The sequence below is a fragment of the Herpailurus yagouaroundi genome, unplaced genomic scaffold (genome assembly GCF_014898765.1).
Source record: "Herpailurus yagouaroundi ecotype Mexico unplaced genomic scaffold, PumYag 67641, whole genome shotgun sequence".
NCBI classification, from domain to species: Eukaryota; Metazoa; Chordata; class Mammalia; order Carnivora; family Felidae; genus Herpailurus; species Herpailurus yagouaroundi.
The window spans coordinates 5,253,451-5,275,229 of record NW_024420442.1 but is presented as its reverse complement, the minus strand read 5'-3'; positions in this window follow the sequence as shown (position 1 = coordinate 5,275,229).

Here is a 21,779-nt window from a genome sequence, read left to right as displayed (position 1 = left end):
TGCTACTGATTGACCCTGTGTAGTAAGAATCAAAATCCATTTCCAGGAATAATGATGGGGAGGACAGAGGGTGGAAATTGGTAACCATTATGAGAATGGGTCAAAAGGAAATACATGTACACCTAGCACCAAGATGATCAGGCTCCGACATTTTTATAACTCAAATTTACTGGATTCTTCTAAGGTACTTGTGACCCTAAATCGCCTATAGTCACAAGAACTTGCCAGAGTGGAGCTATATATATTGGAGAGACACTCAAAAAGAAATGTGTCCAAACTAACTTCAACCTTTCCTTCTCTCTCCCAGAAAAGTGTAGGAAGAGTGGCCCAGAGAAATTTGAACATAGCTGACTTCAACTGGAATCAGCTGATCAGAGAAACTCGGGCTTGGAAACAGTTCTATCTATTGAGACATGCAGGACAATGGAGAGTAGGGTCTGAGAGGATAGAATAGACATGGACACAGGGTATGGGAAGAAGCCTAATTCCACAAGTAGAACTCATTAAAATGGGGGTTAAAATGCAGATTGTGTCCGAGGCCCACAGTGAACAGGAAGAGGGCAACTAACATTAGGTGATGGGGTATTCTGCCTGGAGCAAGACCAGCTACAGTTAAGGGGAAATCAAGGATAGATAGTTGTTAGTTATAGCCAATGAGCCAGCATACTTAGACAAACATAAGGGAAATTTCTTTTTGGCCTAGAACATCCCAGCCACTGCACTAGGCTTAGGAAAAGGCTCTCTGTTACCAGAGAACTTCAAGTAGAAGAACAAAGCAGAACTATGGTTCTAGGGTCAACAGACATTTTTCTATAAATGTCCAAACAGTAAACACTTTAGACTTGGAGGCAAACATGCAGTTTCTGTTGAAACTACTCAACTCTGCTTTAGTGGTGCAAAAGCAACCATAGGCAATACATAAATGAATGGCATAGCTGTGTGACAAAAATCTTTATTGACAGAGGCAGACTGAACCCTGTCCTACAGGGTCTTGAAAGTGTGTGGTAGGTTAAACAAAATGAACTTACAATTAAGAGGATAAGGATCTGATCATCCAAACCAAAGAATGATGGGTGTAGCTGAATCCTGGGAACAAGGTCCAGTTACCATAACTGTGGTGTGAGATCAAGACTGGAACAGCAACACGGGCAACATAGTAGTGCCAGAATAGTGGCCTGTAGCTATGAAAAACCCTTCCATCCTGGGGTCAGATGGGTTCCAGAGCTTGGGGCAAAGCTGAACCCGCAGTTTTTGCAAAGCCAGGGATCACAGCAGTTGGGAGGGAGGAAGCAAGCAATGTATACCAGAGAATGTCTGCTAGGAAGAGCTTCAGATAGTTGTCTGAATTCAGTTTGCCTTTGTCCAGATTTTGGATTTTGCCTAGTGCCAATATAGCCACATAGATATTTGTCTCTTACAGAAGCACAGTGTAAAGGATACTGGAATACTTAGGAACATGGATTCTAAATCCTGTGATCTACTTTTTTATAACTGTGCTGCACTGTCAAATGAGGATAATACTAATCCCTGAGACCAATCTTTTTCAGAGTGCTCTTATGAGAATTCAGGGAAATCATAGACATGAACATTCTTTGTAAACCATGAAGTGCTTGCTCTCCGTAGTCTGGTTATGATGATCAAATTTACAATAAGCAATGCTCTAGTTTGGTGATGAATTGCTCTCATCTCTATACCCTTCTTAAATAACAGATACCTAATCACTTACAAAGCTAAAGTGTGTAATGCAATTAGATAATGAGGTGGTTTCATACACTCATCTGAAAGACTAAGCTGCTCCACTTAGGAAACCCAATCTCTTGGCAAATCCAGGCTAAAGGAGTAGAAGGGTCTGGCCCAATATCATACCTAGTTACAGTCAGTTTGCCACTTTCCTGGTATCTTTTTTTTAAGTGTGTAGCAATAGTGTAGGTGTAGCAATAAATAATGTAACACAGGTAAAATTAATTGATAAAGGAAAATCAAACTGAGCAGAAAAAAATTTCTCCCACACACAGGATAGCAAAGAAATTCTGACAGAAAGCTCCCAGGAGCTACCCATTCTATGCATTCAAATTAAACTTTGTCCTAAACTTAAGTTTGGAGAAGAGTTGTCTGTATTTCCCATCTTATATCAATGTCATGACAAGGGGGCAGCCCTTATTTCATCCTTAGCTTGCCATGGTAGCAAATGGGAGATGGTGGCCAGTGGTGATGTAATGTCAAGACCTTCTCTACTGTTCTGCCAGCACCCAGCATGGCAGAGATCATGAGAAATATCTGTTTCTGTATCTCCTCCTTGGCACCAATCCCCGCGTCCTCAGGCTGTTGAGGCAGGTGTGGAAACACAGAGGCAGTGATTTCTGCCTTGGGTGGCCAGCTCTCTCCAGGACCTGAGTAACTGTAAAGGCAGGCTGGGACTAGCGAATTAAAGCCATCCATCAGGCTCCTTGCACCACACTGATCAGCTACTTCTGCTGACACCAGTGAGAACTGAGCTCTCACAAGGGGGATGGAAATGCAAGAATTGGCGATTTCAAATTAGGAACCACTTCAGGAAATGGACTAGTACGGAGGAGAACCATTATTCTAACAGATTTTGAAGCCACACTCAGGCTTTACCTAGAAACACAGCCCCATTTGTCAGGGAATGTATTGCTTGCCTGTGAGGTTAGAGGGGAAAAAATCCTGAGAGCTTTTCATGTTTTAGGCAAACATAAAAGAACTAAACAGGCCATCTTTGTTACCTCCCAGTACTAAGCAGGCCAGCTTTAATTACCAAAGGCAGCTATCTTGTCTACATACTTGCTGTGCTGTTTAATCTACAGTCCCAGGTGTCCCAGCCTCTCTATTTGTCAGCCAGCTCTACTTTTATGGAGAGGCAAAAGATGTCACTGGGAGCCAGCCTGTGATCTCTCTATTTCCCAACTCAGTCAGGCTCTGTACATTTATTATTTCATTACAAGGAGAATCACAAATGATAATCCTGGGAAATGAATGAACACAGAGCATTGTGGATGCTTAGCCACAATACATTGCCTTTCAAGTCCTGGATTTGCCCCAACTGGTACATGGAATCTGATACATCTTCCCACCCAGCAGGAAAAGAAGGGATTATGCCTTTCCTCCCAGATGCTAAATCAGTTGCTCTTGCACTTCTCCACTTCTCTACTTGTCAGACTTCCAGAAAAGCTTCATCTCTAGTATGCTTGTGACTGTGACCTCTTTCCTACGGAGGGACACTATACCTACTCCACACAGCCACTCCATTCAAACCCATTTCTGAAGGCACTCATAGCAAAAGAAGATATAAGAAGCACAAATAACAGACTACGGTAATCAAACATATCTCATGCCGTGCGTGCCCCTGCTAATGACCTACTAGGCTTTGTTACTTTCTTCATTCATTCACAAAAATTCACTGGGCAATTCCTCTGTGAGCTCCTTTGTGTCACCCCCTGTGCTAGATGCTGGAAGATACAATAGAGTGGAGGAGAAGAACAAGTAAATCGATGTTTCAACTGTGTCCTAAGTGCCCCAATAGAGATAAGCACAGACAGCTGTGGGAACACAGAGGACATAGACATGTAGAGAGAGCACATGAGTGAGAAAGCAAGCACTGACTTGGCAGAAAGTGCAGGTTGGAGACACTAAATACCAGGTTCTCCTGCTTCAGAATTCAATGAAGGCCAGCGCTGGCAGAAATTATGCTATGCATAATCATTCATTTCAGGCTGCTACATTTCTGCATGTTTTATAGCTTACATGAGAGTTTTCCAATAGAACTGTCTCCAGATATAGGGATAATCTCTATCTGTACTGCCCAAGATGGTAGCCACTAGCCCCATATACATAATTAGGCATTTGAAATATGGCTAGTGCCAATAAGGAACTGAATTTCTAATCTTTTTTTAATTTTAATTAATTTAAAAGTGAACGTAAATTGTCACACATGGCTACTGGTTTCCATATTACACAGCACAGGTCTAGATGGTGTGCATGTGTTAAGATGGAGTAAGTAAAGGGTATGTGGATCCTCACTAGGCAGTTATGCTGGTCAGTAGAAAAGCTAGAGCTAAACAATTCTTTTCACGTCTTATTGCCACTACCCAATTTAGGGCCCTCATCATGTTACACTTAAACTTCTGATTTTATGGAAGTGATCATTTTGTGAGCATTGTCTTCTTCGACAATCTATCATATCACTATTACTTTCTAAAATGGAAAGTTATATATAAAAAAAAGGAAGACCACTGAATGGTTATGAATGGGTAAACGGAATGATCAAAATCCAAAATCTTGATTATGTAATTCAAAATATTCATAATCTGATTCCAATTTACTTTTTAAACATTTTTTTCCCATTATACCACTCATGCATCCTAAACCTCAACCTAATGCAACCTAGCCTCAAACCTAATGGGATCTCTCACCATACTTCAAACATGCCCAGCATTTTACTGTTCCTATACATTTGTTTAAGTTGTCTACTTTTGCTGGAATGTTCTTTCTTTACCATCTCTGACTTTTGAGATTCTCAAAGCCAAACATAAATGCCACCTGCTCCAATTAGGCCTCCCCAGGTTTACCTTATCCAGCTGAAATTAATTTCTTATTAATCTGCATTATATATCTGATAGGACTACAAACACACACACACACACACACAACACAGTAGATTAAGTTTAGATCAGAAAAATAAAGATACTAACATTGATCCCCTGAAGTCTATGTATGGAGATCAGGCTGTAAATCTCTAACCTAGGCATTTTTAGTTCCACTATTAAATTTCATTGGGTTTTCAAACATTTTTCGGAGGTCTATTCCTATAATGCATCATGTACATAAAACAGGATTCTATAGTCAAATAAATTTTAGACACCCCACATGGAAAAACAAAGTCTCTCTTGGAAGTCTCATTGTACAGAACTACAGCATTTATCAGAACTTTTAACAAATTAATGAAATTTATTTAACCCAGACATTTTAAAACTTGAATAACCATGGAAATTCATTTTCTATGGTCTATCTATCAACATTTTATGGCACACTATGGCATTATGGAATACAGTTTAGGAAACACAGTCATTAAAAAATGGAGACTCCTTTGAAAATATTTCTGAAGATAATTAATATTTAGGCTTGGTGTTACTATTTTAAGCATTGCTGTATTGTGTTAAGTGATTGGAAACACTTCCAAGATGAATGAACTACTACTGTGTACTGTAGGGGTAGAAAATTTTTCCCTTCTTCTTTTCTAGGTTCTTTGGCTGGTCAAATAATTAAATTGGCATTAGACATATTACAAGAAAAACAAATTTAATTTTGTACATACAAGAGCCCCAAAGATTTGAGACTCAAAGACAGTCAGGCACTTGATATTTATATGCCTTCCCTAAGGATTGGGATAGGGGCCTGGGGCTTCAAAGGGGAGGAGTGCAATTCACAAGACAATAAGAGCAGATGTTTGGTAATTAGATGTTGCCCTGCCATATAAATAGGTCTTTCAGATTAAAAGTTACCTCTGGTAATAGCTCTCTTTCTGAAACAAGTCTAATATCTGTATTAGTTTAGGTAGTTAAGGGAGAGGTAAAAGATTTTCTTGAGCCTCCTGGGTCTTGATTACCTTCAACCCAAAATAAGCCACATGCCTAAGTAGCACATTCTGGGGTAGCATACTGTGCTCCCCTTCGGTGTCTACTTTAGCCCATGCCCTGTGCTAAATGTTAGGGGAGGTATGAAACAGGATGAGGTGGGAATACAGGACAAAAATGAGATACAAACAAATCCTGCCAAAATTTGATCCCTCTAGATTCTGGATGTCTACAAATGTGCCGTTAGTTTCCCAAAAACAATGTATTACTGGAAGATATAACACATACTGCAATTAAATGTTGAAAAAAAAAACCCCAGAATGTTGGCTCAGTATAGTGTTGTGTTGGTTTTTGTGGTGGTGGTTGTTTTCTGACACTGTTCTTAGTATGATTATATGGTTGAATGGACATAATTGGGGGGAAGGGATTGAAGAATCTATAACTTAGTACTGTGAAAAGAAAAGGGGATATTGACATGGCATGAAGAAGAGTAGAGATGAGATAATCATACCCTTGAGAATTGCAAAGTGTGTGTGTGTGAAGCATCTAATGGCTCCAAAATGTGATTATCTTCTGGTACCCACACCACCTGGAATTGCCTAATTGCTATTCTCCAAGTCTCAAAGAAAAAAAGATGCGTATGCAAAGACAAACAAGTTGGCAGGGCAGTTTGGAAAGCATGATGGCTCTGCTTGAACAGCAGTCAGAGCTGAGCCATGCAATTTGGAAAGGAAGCCTGTGTTGAATAAACACAATAAACACACAGTTTATTTATTGTTCCAATGTTTCATAAATATTATTTATTTTGGAAGGGGAGCATAATGGCAAAGTAATAGGGAGCAATTAGCACTGCTAGGGAAATAAAATGGAGCCTTCCTGAGAAAGGCTGGTGAAAGAAGAGAGAATCTGCATTCTTTTGTAGCATTTACATTTACATTTCAGTGCAGAGGAAACGGGGAATCAGTGAGATGAAAGCAACTCATCACTGAAGAACAGCCACCACTTGGACATTGTCAACTTAAAAGATAGGTTGAATTTACATTTCCAGAAAGTTTCCTTTGGCCCAAATTTCTCCCACTATAAAACACAGATAAGTCTTCTTCCATGCAGATGTAGCATCTGAGGCAGATTTTCTACAGGATTGAGTAAGGATTGTAACTTTTCAGACAAAGCTAATGGCTCAAAAATATGTCTTATTGATTCCATCTTAATTTAGGGGGAAAAAAACCACTCTTTGTAAATTTTTTCTCAGTTAAAAAGTTAGCCAAGCAAATGAAGTGGCCTTGGGTATCATAAAAAAGTAGGACTCTGCTTATGTCACTAAAAATTGAGCATGGAACCAACCGACAGAGCTTCTAATGGCCAAAATGGAAGAATTTGAGCAACAAAATCAACTAGTATTGGATTATACTCCAAAGTATAAAATAAATATCCATGAATAGTTATGATATAAATAAATGATTACATAAATAAATACATGGAATAGAGACATATCTCACATACAGAAGAATTACCAAAGTATTATGTAGGTATGTAATACATTTGGGGTTAGTTTTTGTAAAAGGGGTAAGGTTTGTGTCTAGACTTTTTTCTTTTTCTTTTTTTTCTTTTTTGCATGTGGATGTCTAGTTGTTCCAGCACTGTTTGTTGTCAAGACTATCTTTGCTCCATTTTATTGCCTTCTGCTTCTTTATCAAAAATCAGTTGACTATACTTGTGTGGTTTGTTTCTGGGCTCTCTATTCTGTTCCAAAAGGAAGTTTTTAAAATGGAAGATGCTGCAACCTTATTGTGTACTAGTACAAAAGAGGAGATGTTGGCATTAGACAGGAGGTGATTTTCACAGGAGGGGATATGGCTATACATGCATATAGGTGGGTAGATTTGATGGTGGGAGGGTGAGGAAGTTCCTTTCTCAGTGAAAACAGAAGCACCTGAAAGTGAGAATCTGGAAGCAAATATTAGTCAACTAGGTAATTGGGAAGGTGAATTTCTAGGAAAACCTAATAGTGATGAACTTTTGGGGTGATGGTGGAGTGGTCCAGAGCCGATGGCCAAGAAAGAATTCTTGAAGACATCTTTGGTGCAAAAAGGTGATTTTATTAAAGCACGAGGAAAGGACCCGTGGGCAGGAAAAGCTGCACTGGGGTCACGATGGGTAACTGATTATATATTGGGAGGGGGTTAGGGATAGAATCTCTAAGGAATTTTGGAAGCAAGGTTTCCAAGACCTTGAGGGGCTAGCTGTTGTTAGGGAAACACCATTTATTACTGGTTAGTAAAACCTCAGTCATGAGACCCCTCCAATGTATATCAGGAGCCATAAGCTTGGAGTATGATTGCCAGCATATATCTTGGGGATTTGAAATAAAGGAAGTTTTCAAAGGAATCCTTATATGTTAAAGTAGACTTACAGGATCCTAGGGGTAAGGATAATGTTAAGCCAAGATTTTCTTTTGCCCCTAGCAAAGTGTCATCATGGAGGCAGCTGAGTTCCTAGAGGGAGGTCATTCTGCCTGTTTCAAGGGCTTGTCAATGGTCTGTAGGCAATAAGAGAATTTAATTTTTCATTTGCCTTAGTTTCCCACATTACCATGGTAAGCACTTAAACCCCTTTCTTTCGTTCTTGGGTAGTCAGAAGTGTCAGAGCAATATCACACATATCCCACCTGGTGGGGGGGGGGGGCTGTATTTTGCCCTCAGTTTATCCCACACTCCCTCATCAATGTGGTCTTTGAACAACCATGTATTATAATTTGCCAGAGATTAACTGTCACTTAGTTGTCAGTCCAGAAATTTGTTTCATTTCAAAACATTTTAGGGCTTTTGTGAAGGCATTTGGGACACTTGTGAGCAGACAATCCTCCCTGGGACAGAGGGCTATCCGATGGGGACTGAGACTAAAGAATAACTTTGAAAGTGAAGATAAAGGGATGGTGAATGATGAACATAGATAAGGTACCCCCATGAATTTGACATAAACTTAACAGGTGACAATGCCTACATAAAATATGCACATTTTAAGGGAGCGGGTACTATTCCAATTACAATGCCCAGGTAGTCTCTCTATATATGAATGATACCTCATGGAACCCCAAAATATTTATAGTTAAAGAATTCAGAGCCTTTAAGGTTAAATTAAGACTATGATGCTTGTAGAATAACAAACTACATGCAGCAAGTTTTAATAGTACTGCTTAGATTACACCATGCACTTCAAGAATGCTCTAAAGCCTGAGATTTCTACAGACTTCCCTTCAGATCCCACCTTTGAGGAAAACTTCAGCAATGATATAATTTTCTTTGATTTTGCCTCAACTCTTGATTTTGGCTCAGGTTATGATCTCACAGTCGTGGGATTGAGCCCCCATGGGCTCTGCGGTGACAGTGTGGAGCCTGCTTGGGACTCTCTCTCTCTGCCCCTCCCCTGCTCCTGCACACAAGCACACTCTTTGTCTCAGTAAATATATAAACATATAAAAAATAATAAAAAAATTAAAATGCTTATAAATCACACAAGATTTGTGTAACTTAAAACTTCTGCCAGAGGGGCGCCTGGGTGGTGCAGTCGGTTAAGCGTCCGACTTCAGCCAGGTCACGATCTTGCGGTCCGTGAGTTCGAGCCCCACGTCGGGCTCTGGGCTGATGGCTCAGAGCCTGGAGCCTGTTTCTGATTCTGTGTCTCCCTCTCTCTCTGCCCCTCCCCCGTTCATGCTCTGTCTCTCTCTGTCCCAAAAAAATAAATAAACGTTAAAAAAAAATTAAAAAAAAAAAACTTCTGCCAGAAAAGACTACAATAGAAGATGACCTTCTCCTAGTTTCCATGGAAATAACATCAAAGAAAATACCTTTATCTATTTTTAATGGACTTCTGATTCTACCAGGTTATTGAAAATTATAAAACTAAAATAACAAATTTAATGTCTTAAAAAGGAAACGTGGCATTGTTTTCTCCAGAGCAGAAGGAGGGGTTATTTTACCCTCTTCCCACGCAGGACTGTCTGGAGGCATTTTTGGTTGTCACAACTAGGAGTAGGTGGTTTGGCAGCTAATAGTTTGACCCAGAGAAACTGCTAACATCTTACCATGCACAGTATGAAACTCCCCTTATGATACCTCCCACCGCAAATCAGCCAAAATATCAAGAGTGATCAGATTGAGAAACCCTGGTTTAGAAGTTTCTGTGTTACTTTTACGTCATAACTAATGGTACTTTAAAAATATTGTAATGAGGGTGGGATAGATTTTTATAATGAGGAAAATAACAGAAAATAGTGGCAAAAATTCAGACTTAAACATTCAGATAATAGGTTCACATAATTGCTTTGCCTTTTACTAGATATGTAACCTTAATTAGGTTACAAAACCTCTCTATATCTCAAGTTTCGTCTTTAAAAAAGAATTTTGTGGGAATTAGGAAATGATGCACACGGAAGGATTTAGCATGGTACATGACAACTATAAAACATTCAGCGCATCTCCTGAATAAATGAAATAAATATTAATTTATTTCTAAAACAAACACTTTTTTACTTAAAGGTTATGTCAAAGCAGCTGAAATAGAAAGCATGTTAGTCACTTTAATGCTAATTTCTTTGACACCTTAAAGGAGACCTTTGGAGACACATAATGGTGATAATAGCAAAGGTCAAGTGCTTTCTAAATAGTCATCAATTGTATGAACTGTGGCATTTTTTTTATTAACAATGAAGAAAATGCCCCTTTTAGAGTACAAAGCTGCCTGAACACAGGCCACAATTCAAATGGAAGAGTTCAAATAGATTTTTGCCCCCATCTATAATGTAATATGAAAGGTAAGCTGAAGAACAAGACAACATTTGATAGATGGGCTCATTTGCGCTTTGAAAACTAGTTATTTAGGATCAAATCACAAGTGGAATATTCTCAGGCAGGGGTGCTTTTAGTTACATAGAGAGTGCTTGAGATTCATCATCATATCCCCACATAATTCACTGCCTTTAGAGTAGAGTGGGAATTGATAACAGCTGTGGGCAAACTCATTATGGTAGTGCTCTCTAAACAGCATATCAAACTCTTTTTCCCAGTTATATTGCCTACCCTTTTGTCCCTGGGCCTGTGTTATGAAATCTTCCATTTTGGCTGCAAATATTTTGGGTTTCCCGTCCATCACAAATTATAAATTCTATCAATATTTCAATTGCAAAGCATTTTAACACTATCATGTAGACAATGCATTGGGTGACTATGGCCCATGTCATCTAGTTTGTTTTAGAAAATGTCCTAATATACCTTAACAAGTGATGAAAAAAAATGATCAGCCAGACAGTCTGATCATTTTCATACAACACAATGATATCTTTAATTACTTGAGTCAAATGGTTACATAAGTTTTACTTTGAGCCTGGCTGAAAAGGAGATATGCTGCTCCAGCTTGGTCAGAGAGTGATATAATGACATTAACAAATGGTTCCAGAAAGTATCTTCCTGGAAAATTATTTTCTATCCCCAATCTGCTCCTCATTTCTTTGGAGATTTCTACATGAGAACTCCAAAACTTATTGGGATAGAAAGAAAAGCAATGGCAGTAATTCTTTGGTCATTAAAACAGCACATGCTTTTTCATTCACACATGGTCAAATTTACGGCTCACATATTTCCCTTTTGGTCTAAACTCTCATGACTATAACATAATTGGCTATCTGGAATTACCCCAAAATGTACGACACCCAGTTAGTACCAAGAAATTGATAGCTGTGTATGTTCTATGGTTAATCTTATCCATCGTCTATGATTCCACATAAAAAGAAGCATTACACTGACAGCTCTACCCCTCAACACATTTTGTTGAGGAGACTTCTGAATAGAAGCAGTTATGTGTGACTCAGGCATCTGAGCAAATGTTCAAGCTCCACTGACCCAAACTATTTTCTGCGTGTTTGTTTTTACAACCACTTGATGATATAAACTATGCATATTTTTTTTGAATTTTTCAGTGCATTTTGAGATGATCTTATAGACTTGGACATGTTGGTCTATGGTGGCTTTGTGAACATCCTTGCTTCTTTCAAGCAATATAGAGAAGATTTTGGAAAGATTCCAGAATAAATAAAAGAAATAATACCTTCTAACACTGACTCTCTCTCTCCTTGGGCCATATGCTCTCTCATGTTTAAAAGCAAATTGCTTTACATTAAAGCATGGCCTGCAATTACAGCTTGGAGAAAGAATGCATTGTATGCTCCTTTGACATGCTGCTAAAGTACCATGTATTATTATTTTCAAATCAGTGAACAAATGGAAAATTTCTATGCATCAATGATTTTTAGTTGAGAAAGAACAACATACCTAAAAATAAAGCTGTGCCAATGGGTAAATTTTGGCAAGTCTCTGAATTCAAAGAATAGTGACAACAGTGATTGGAGAATGGAAGAAAATAACTAAAGTTATTTATGGGCTTGAATATATATTATATAAATTAACCTATTTAGTATAAGTTTTGAAATCATATGAAAACCTAAACCTGTTTCTATGGTAAGTAGCTTTGCTCCTATGTAATCTTATTATTTTTTCTATTGTAATGTCTAATTAACTGGGAAAGCAAAAGTAGTACACAATCAAGCTTCACATATGCAGTGGATGACTGATTACATCTGATTCAAACCCAGCTCAGCAATCATTTCCTCCTGTTATTTAAGACATAGCACTAGAATGTGAAAGTATAAAAAGGACAGACTTGCTTTTTCCTGTAACTTGTAGAGGGATTGATATAACAGATGGGAAGTATTTTTTAAAATATCAAAAGATTTTATTTTTCAACTAAAAATATATATAATAAACATATAAATCCCCTACTATGATTAGTATTTTGGCATGAGCAGACACCAATTTTTAAATGTATAACAAACTTTATTAAACCTTCTTGTGGATCAACAATTATACTAGGGTATGCTTTCAGCCATTTTAGAGGATAATATGAAAGCAGTGCTATTGGATTCCAGTAAAGGCATGAAAATTGGGAGAAAGGCCAGTCCGAGGCTCAGAAAGATTGCCATTTGACTAGAGAATTAGTAATATCTAGCTAAGCTTTGCAAAACCCATGGAATCATTTAAATTCTTGTACTTGAGAGAAATAGCCATGATTAGGAAGAGATGACAGAACCATTACACACACACACACACACACACACACACACACACACCACAAAGATGAGACCAGAAGTCAGAATGCTATGATCAAGAGAATATTGAGGATGATTTATGAAAATATAAAAACGAAACCTAATATCCCATAAATCCATAAATTTTTCTTTAATACATATATCACAATGCCCTACTTAGAGTAACTTTCTTTAGAACAGAAATTCTCTGAGGGCAAAGGTCATAGTTGTGCTTGGATAGCATAATGTAATTCAAAGTATAGATAATATACCTTTAAATGAGTTTAAACTCAGGTGTGCTAGAGCTAGTTCAAATCAGCTCATGATAACTGAATGGTAAATTTTCATGAAATTTCTGAACATGTTGTTCACATCATGTAAAATTAAATATGTAGGAGCGACATCAGCAAAATGGCAGAGTAACCAGCTCCATGCTCTCATCCCTCCACAGTAAAACCAAAAAACAAGCATGTCAAAACGAACTTTGTCATAATTCTGGAGAAGAATCAAAGGTTTACAGCAACCAAACAAACATTGAATCAAGAAAAAAGCCACTTATCCATGGTAGCAAAACTTTGTGACATTTTACTTGTTCTCCCTCCATCCCCTCACCAGCTTGACAGCAGTCTTAAAGACAATAGCTTGCATTCCCAGAATGAGACCCTCTCTCAAGTTACATCAGAAGCAGAGCAGGCCTTACCAATTATTGTGTATGTTGGCTTTAACCTGTCTGGTGATTACCTGAAGTATTGTCACCAGGCACTTGTCCCTATTTCACTAAACTCAGAACTAACTCAGGCCAGAAAAGTGGCAGTCATTTCTCAAAAACTTTACAAGGTGAACAAACAACCTCAGAAGGCTGTGACATGAGATTAAAGTTGAGACATACAATAGACCACCTAAAGTCTGGAAGGAAAAGCTAGGTGGAGTTTCTTTTTAAAAAAACGGTCAATCAAAAGCATCCATGGTTATAAGGAAATTTAGCAGGCTACAAGGAAGAACATGGGAAGACACATGTACACATTAGACCTGAGAAGATCCGAGACTTACGCCTTTGCCTGATCCTTAGGCTCAGTACAAGCATGGGTAACTGTTGGAACACTCTAATAGAGTGACAATCTGTAAAGAATGAGAGAGATGTTTTCTTTGGTTCTGGACATTCAAGGAGATTGCTAAAAATACTAGCTAAACACAATAAAAGTGAACAGACAACTCAGTAATCATATACAAGGAATAAAGACTTTTCCAAGTTAGTTTTGAAAAGTCATTAATCAAATAGATTACACAACCTTCAACCATTAAAAAACACAGTATACCTGAAGGGAGAATTTCGTTTTCAGAATTACCATAATTTAATATCCACATGTCCAATTTTTAACAAAAAATAACAAGGCAAAAAAAAAAAAAGAATCAAGAATGCATAGCCCATTCAAAGGAACAAAATAAATTGACAGAAACCATCCCTGAGGAGGCCCACATGCTGGAATTATTAGGCAAAGATTTTATAACAATTGTTTTAAGAATGCCCACACACCGAAATGTAAATAAGGAAAAAAAAAACTAAATGAAATCAAGAAATTATGCAAAAACAAAATGAATATATCAATAAGGAGATTCACATTATAAAAGTAACCAAACAGAAATTCTGGAGCTGAGAAGTCAAATGAATGAAATGAAAAAAGTCACAAGAGATGTTTACAGCACATTTCATCAGGCAGAAAAAAGGATCAATAACCTTAAATACAGGACAGTTGAAATTAATGTGTCTGAGGAACAGAAAGACAAAAAAATGATGAAAAGTGAAAAGAGCCCAAGGGAACTATAGAACATCATCAAATGGAACATCATATGCATTATAGGAGTCTGATAAGAAGACAGAGAAAGGATCAAAAAGAATATTTGGACGTATAATAGATGAAAACTTCCCAAATTTGATGAAATACATAAATGTATGGATCCAAGAGGCTCAGCAAACTCTAAGAAAAATTAGGTATCTACAAAAGAAACAATATCAAATTGTCCAAACACAGAAACAAAATAAGCCGTGTCAAAAAGACAACCTACAGAATGGGAGAAAATATTTTGAAAGCATATCTCTTATAGGGGCCTATTTTACTTTATTTTATTTTTATTTTTATTTTTTCTTTTTCATTTTTAGAGAAAGAGAGAAAGGATGCAAGTGGGAGAGAGAGACAGAGAGAGAGAGGGAGAGAGAGGGAGAGAAAATCTCAAGCAGGCTTCACGGTCAGTGCAGAGCCCAAAGTGAGAATTGATCACACTACCCGGGATCACAATCCAAGCCAAAATCAACCAACTTGGATGCTCAACCAACTGAGCCACCCGGGCACCCCTATAGGGGATTAATATCAAGAATATACAAAGAACTATAACTCAACAACAGAAAAACAACAGAATTTAAAAATTGGCAAAAGATTTGAATACATATTTCTCCAAAAGGGATACACAAATGGCCAATAAACAAACGAAAAGATTCTCAACATCATTAGTCATTAGGTAAATACAAATCAAAACCACAAGGACACAGAACTTATCACACACTATGATAACTAGGATTTTAAAAAAATGCATGAAATTGGTGTTGATAAGGATACATAGCAATTGGAATCCTCATGTATTGAAGGCTGGACTGCAAAATATTTCAACCACTTTGGAGAAAAAATTTGGCAGTTCCTCAGAAATATAACCATATACTTACCACATGACCTAGCAACACGATTCCTAGGTATATACCCAAAAGAATTGAAAATAAGGACTCAGATGCCTGTACACCAATGTTCATTGCAGCATTATTTGCAATAGCCAAAAGATGGAAACAATCCAAGTGTTCATTGGCAGATAAATGGATAAACATAATATCCACATACAATATAATAGTATCCAGCCATAGAAAGGAATGAACTTTGGTATATATCATATCATGGGTGGATTTGAAAATGTTATGCTATATGAAATGAGCCAGATTTAAAGGAAAAATGTTTTATGACCACCAATTTGAAACATCTAGAACATGTAAATTCAAGAGAGAGAAATTATAACAGAGGTTACTAGGAGCAGGGGGAAGTGAAATGTGAAGTTATTGCTTAATGGGTACAAAAAGTTTCTCTTCAAGTTGATGAAAAAGTTTTAGAAATTCAGATAAGGGATAAAGGATAAGTTACAACAATGTTGTAAACAAAATTAATGTCACAGAATTGCACATTGAAAGTGATTAAAATGGCAAAGTCTATGTCATATATAACACAATAAAAATGATTTAATAAACCCACAGCAATAAAAATAAAAACCATTAAAGAATATAAACTCACAATTTAATTTATATTAAAATTAAAGGTAAAACTTGATTTCAGCTCCAATATGTGAAGAGTATGGAAGCTGCCATCCCATCCTTACATGAATTATCCAAACATCTTAAAATCAACTTTCCTTGGACTTATCACTGAACTGAAGGGGCAGGAAAAACTTCTACTCTGAAATCTGGAGAATCAGGAAAACCCAGAAAGTCATAAACAAGATATGCTTACTTAATGCAGTTGCTGCTGGAGTTGTAACTGGTAGGAACACTTAAATGGTTATTTTGACAAATTGTCAGAGGTTGAGTATTGACTAGTGCGGGAGTGAGAAAGTGCTGGGAGCCACAGTCTGAGAAGGAGCCCCGCACTCTCATTGCTTTTACTTCTAGTAATCTTACCATGTTCTCATGTGGAAACTCCAAAAAGTTCCCCTAATGGTTCTGGCAGGGAGAGGGGAAGTTTAATTGTGAAATACATCCAGAGCCTTATTCATAAGAAATGGTATTTTCAGGGAAAAAGAATTTACCAGAACCTTATCCTAGGTGTTGAAGGGACATTCCTATTACCCGAGACTTTTGTAACTTTTCTGTTATCTAAAAGAGAGAGAGCAGAGAAATTCTTGTGAAAGTTATAGTCTCAAGACACGGGACAATAAAATACTGAGGTTTATAGAACTTACCACTACATCAACAAGGCTCTAGTGTAATAAGAGTGGATTACAGATCCAAGAGTTGAAAGCCACAGACCCTATGAGTATGAGTATTTGAGGGAATTCCAAAGTAAACAAGGGAGACCAAAGCAAGGGCACAAGAGAAATGTGTAGCCTTCGGCACATACACCTACAGAAAACACGAAACATGAAACATTAAAAAGCCTAACCATTAGCCAGATTAACATGAATCTTCATACTATGGGATTACTTACTTCAGTTCCTATTACTTGATATGAAATTCCCAGTTTCAACAGAAAATAAAAAAGGAATTCAAATAAACAAGAAAAAAATACAGGCTGAAAAGACAAAGCAAGCATCAAACTAGACAGGTATGACACAATGATTAAATTATCAGGAAAGAAACTTAATGATGATAAATATGTTTAAGTCTCCAATGGAAAAAGTAGATGGCATGCAAAAGCATATGGGCAATATATACAGAAGATGGAAATTTTAGGAAAGAAATAAAGAAAATGCTAGCAAATAAATACCATATAAGCAATGAGGAATGTCTTTGATGACCTAATCAGCAGATAGGACATGGTTGAGGATGGAATCAGTGAGCTTACATATAGGTCAATAGAAACTTGCCAAACTGAGGGGCGCCTGGGTGGCGCAGTCGGTTAGGCGTCCGACTTCAGCCAGGTCACGATCTCGCGGTCCGGGAGTTCGAGCCCCGCGTCAGGCTCTGGGCTGATGGCTCGGAGCCTGGAGCCTGTTTCCCATTCTGTGTCTCCCTCTCTCTCTGCCCCTCCCCCGTTCATGCTCTGTCTCTCTCTGTCCCAAAAATAAATAAAAAATGTTGAAAAAAAAAAAAGAAAGAAACTTGACAAACTGAAATAAAGAGTTAAGAAACAAAAAATCCCCAGAACATCCAAGATCAATGAGCTGAATTCCATAGCATGTAATATACATATACTTGAAATAACACAAGGAAGATAAACAATTCAGAAGAAATTCTCAGAGAATTAATAACCCATAATTTTCTAAAAATGATGAGAAAGATCAAACCACAGATCTGAATTAGAAGACCAAGCAGGATAAATACCAAAAAACTGATACCTAGTTATATTATATTCAAACCATACAAAACCAAAGACACAATCAAAAATTCGAAAGAAGCTGGAGCAGGGGTGGGAACATTACCTATAGAGGAACAGAAATGAATTACAACAGATGGCTTTTTAGAAACCATGTAAGCAAGAAGTGGGGCATCTGGTGGCTCAGTTGGTTGAGTGTCCAGCTCTTGATTTCAGCTCAGGTTATGATCCCAGGGTCATGGGATTGAGCCTCATGATGGGCTCTGAGCTGAGCATGGTGCAACTGTTAGAGAGTCTCTCTCTCTCTCTCTCTCTCTCTCTCTCTCTCTCTCTCTCTCCCCCCCCCAATGTCCCTCTCCCCTACTTGCTCTCTCTAATTTAAAAAAATTACAAAAAAAAAGAAAGAAAAGAAACCATGGAGTAAGAAGCAAGAAGTAAGTGACATGAGAGGAAAACAAGAAACAAAACAAAACAAAACAAAACAAAACAAAACAAAACAAAACACCCTACTGACCAAGAGCTCTATATCCAGTGAAATTATCATTCAAATGTTAAGGAGAAACACTCCCTCAGACGGGCAATACTTAAAACACCTATGAAAAAAAATTTCTCTACATAAATTTCTATTGCAAACTATTGTTGAACAACAGCTCATCATTTGGCATAATATGCTCCACTTAATAAGCCTTAATTTAATAAACTCATAACATGCAGTTAATTTTTTAAATTTTTTTTCAATTTTATTTTAATGTTTGTTTTTTTGTTATTTTTGTTATTAAAATGTTTATTTTAATGTTATTTTTGAGACAGAGAGAGACAGAGCATGAGGGGGGTAAGGGCAGAGAGAGAGAGAGAGGGAGACACACAATCAGAAGCAGGCTCCAGGCTCTGAGCTGTTGGCACAGAGCCAGACGCGGGGCTTGAACTCAGGAGCTGTGAGGCAAAGTCATATGCTTAACCAACTGAGCCACCCAGGCTCCCCAAATGCAGTTAAATTTTAAGGTGATGGATTCATTCTGCATGGCACTGTAATAGTAAATACATGATATCAATGATGGTCAAAATTAGAGAACTTTATATCCCAATGAATGAAATAATGTATACAATTAAAAAAATCATTCACAAGGTTGGGAGATCTCAGATGAAATGCAGAATGTGACAAAATAATCTAAATGTATAAACCTCACTTAAAGGGATGGAGAATAAGGAAGCACCCTAAATAAGTTTGAAAATTAATGGAATCTGAAACCAATCTACAACATATCTAGGAACTGAACAATTAAATTAATGAATGGTGAAGGATGAATACCAGGTTTCTCATTATTGGAGTAAGAGGTTACAGATAAATACTGGGAGGGGGCTAGAATCATTTCTCTGGTAATGGAGTAGAGCAGGAGACATTGGTATGAATTTATGTTTAGTTTAATATAGAAGTAGTTACATATAGAAACATAGATTTGTGTATGTACACAGGTAACTAAACATACATTTATTTCCTTGCTCTATTAGCTGAAGGACCTAGACATTGTAGTTGTAGTAATCACACCTAGCACCCAGATTTTAATTTCTTTATTCATTCATTCATTCATTCATTCATTCGTTCATTCGTTCATTCTCAAGTTAGTTAACATACAGTGTAGTCTTGGCTTCAAGATCAGAATCCAGTGATTCATTATTTACATATAACACCCAGTTCTCATCCCAACAAGTGCCCCCCTTACTGTCCATCATCCATTTTCCCCACCCCCATCAACCCTCAGTTTGTTCTCTGTATTTAAGAGTCTCTTGTGGTCTGCCCAGATTTTAATTTCTACTACTATTCGCCAACAAAAGAAACCAGGACTCCTCAGAGAAAAGGCTGATTCCAGGACCAGGACAGGAAATACACATGATGAATCTAGAACATCTTGTGTCTAGAAAGTTAGAAAGTGATAAACAAACATATGCACCACAATAATGTGAAAAGGTCAAGAATCAACTGAAAGAGTTCAGTTGGCCAAGCAGGAACAATTCAAGCAGTAAAAACAACAAAAAGAAGTATTGAATTATAACCAAAATGTAATATAAATATACATGAGTCCATACTTATATACACCAATAACCAAATGAAAAAAATAGGAGAGAAGAGACAAATCTATCATGAAGAAGAATTCCAAATAAATTTTTTGTAGATACTCCATCCTTAAGGAGAGCAAGAATAATTCCTCATTCTCTTTAAGTGTGGGCTATACACAGTGACTTATTTCCAGAATACAGTATGGAAAAGAGGTAAAAAGAGTAATTTTAGGGTGGAGAAATCTGACAAACACTATTTCAGCCAGGTGATCAAGATGAACATGAATAGGGATAAATCATATTGATAGTACATCGCCTTGATATTATGTGATAAAATGGTATGTTAACCCTATGGTCCTAGCAGAAACACATAACCATAGTCTAACCATGAGAAAAAAAATAAAACAAATCTAAAAAAAGGTAAATTCTTTATTTCATTTAGTAAGTTGTTTTTTTCATTTCCTTTGGCCACCAGTGGGATTTTTTTAAACATGTAGTCCAATAAAGTCATCCATTTTGACATCTAGGGATTATTCTTGTTTATTTCTTCCTGGCATATGGTGAGACAACTCAATCTACAGATTCAAGTGTGCCTTTATTTCAGAGGAGTTTCATTCCACAATAAAGTTAATTATGCATATATTTTTTGTTTCATTTGTTCTGGTTTATTAAGAGAAACCAGTTATCCCTTTTTAAGGGCTTAGGTTTTGCTTTCCATATGAAACTTCTAATTAATTATTCCTCTGTGTAGGTTTTTAAAGCACTGCCCATAACTTCCATAGGCCTCATTCTTCAGGTCTCTGACATACAGTGATGTATGTTGAGTCTACACTTCATTGAACATAAACCAACATGGGAAAAAGTAAAATGTTTTTCTTTTGGTTTCACAATCCATTCAATACCACTGAAATACAAGAAGCACTTGGATACTTTATGGTTCACCTGCTATTACTGACATTATTTAGCATCTGTAAAGCTGAAACTCAGGTATCGCCTTGTACCTTTTCCAACGTGTTTAGTCTTGCTACCAAGTCATTTCTCTTAGATAACAGACGTAGCAGTTAAAAAAATAACATTCATGGGGTGCCTGGGTGGCTCAGTCAGTTGAGCGTCCAACTCTTGATTATGGCTCAGGTCATGATCTCACAGGGTCACAAGATTGAGCCCCACATGGGGCTTGATTCTTGCTTGGGATTGTCTCTCTCCCACTCTCTCTGCCCCTCCCTGGCTCATGTGTTTATGCTCTCTCTCTCTCTCATAAATAAACAAATGTTTACATGCATTGACTCATCAAACTATGACAATGCCATGAGGCAGTACTTCCAAATGAATGAATGGATAAATAAATAAATAAATAACATTCACCTAAACATACTGGCTTTTGTGCACTTAATGCACTTGTCATCTACAAAGTGATGCTCTCTTCTTGTTGCTTTCATTTCCAACTACCAAAGTATCATCTGTACAATTCAAGGGGCATTAACAATTGAAGGGGCTCTTTTCCAAAATTCTACATGTCTTTATTTTACAAGAATTGTGAGAGATCATGAAATTATACTTTAATTTGATCCTATACTTTCAGAATCTGTGGTTTCTGCTTGTGGTCTTTTCCTAAGTACACTATGTATGTTGTTTTCTTCTTTCCTTTTAGCTCTTTCCATGAGAAGTTATGAAATCATAATCAAACTCCACTGTTTTCATGTATATGTACATGCATACGAAATAGAAGTATACAGATGATACATGTATATATGTTATTTTATATATTCATATACATACATATTTTAAGATTTCTTAACTCATTATTTTTAAAGATAGATTTTTCTTTATTCATGACCTCAACAGTATTTCTTTAGATTATAGGAGCTTTGAGTGCAAACACTTAGGAGAAAACAAGTTAAGATTGCATTATCCTGCAACTCATTAGTAGTA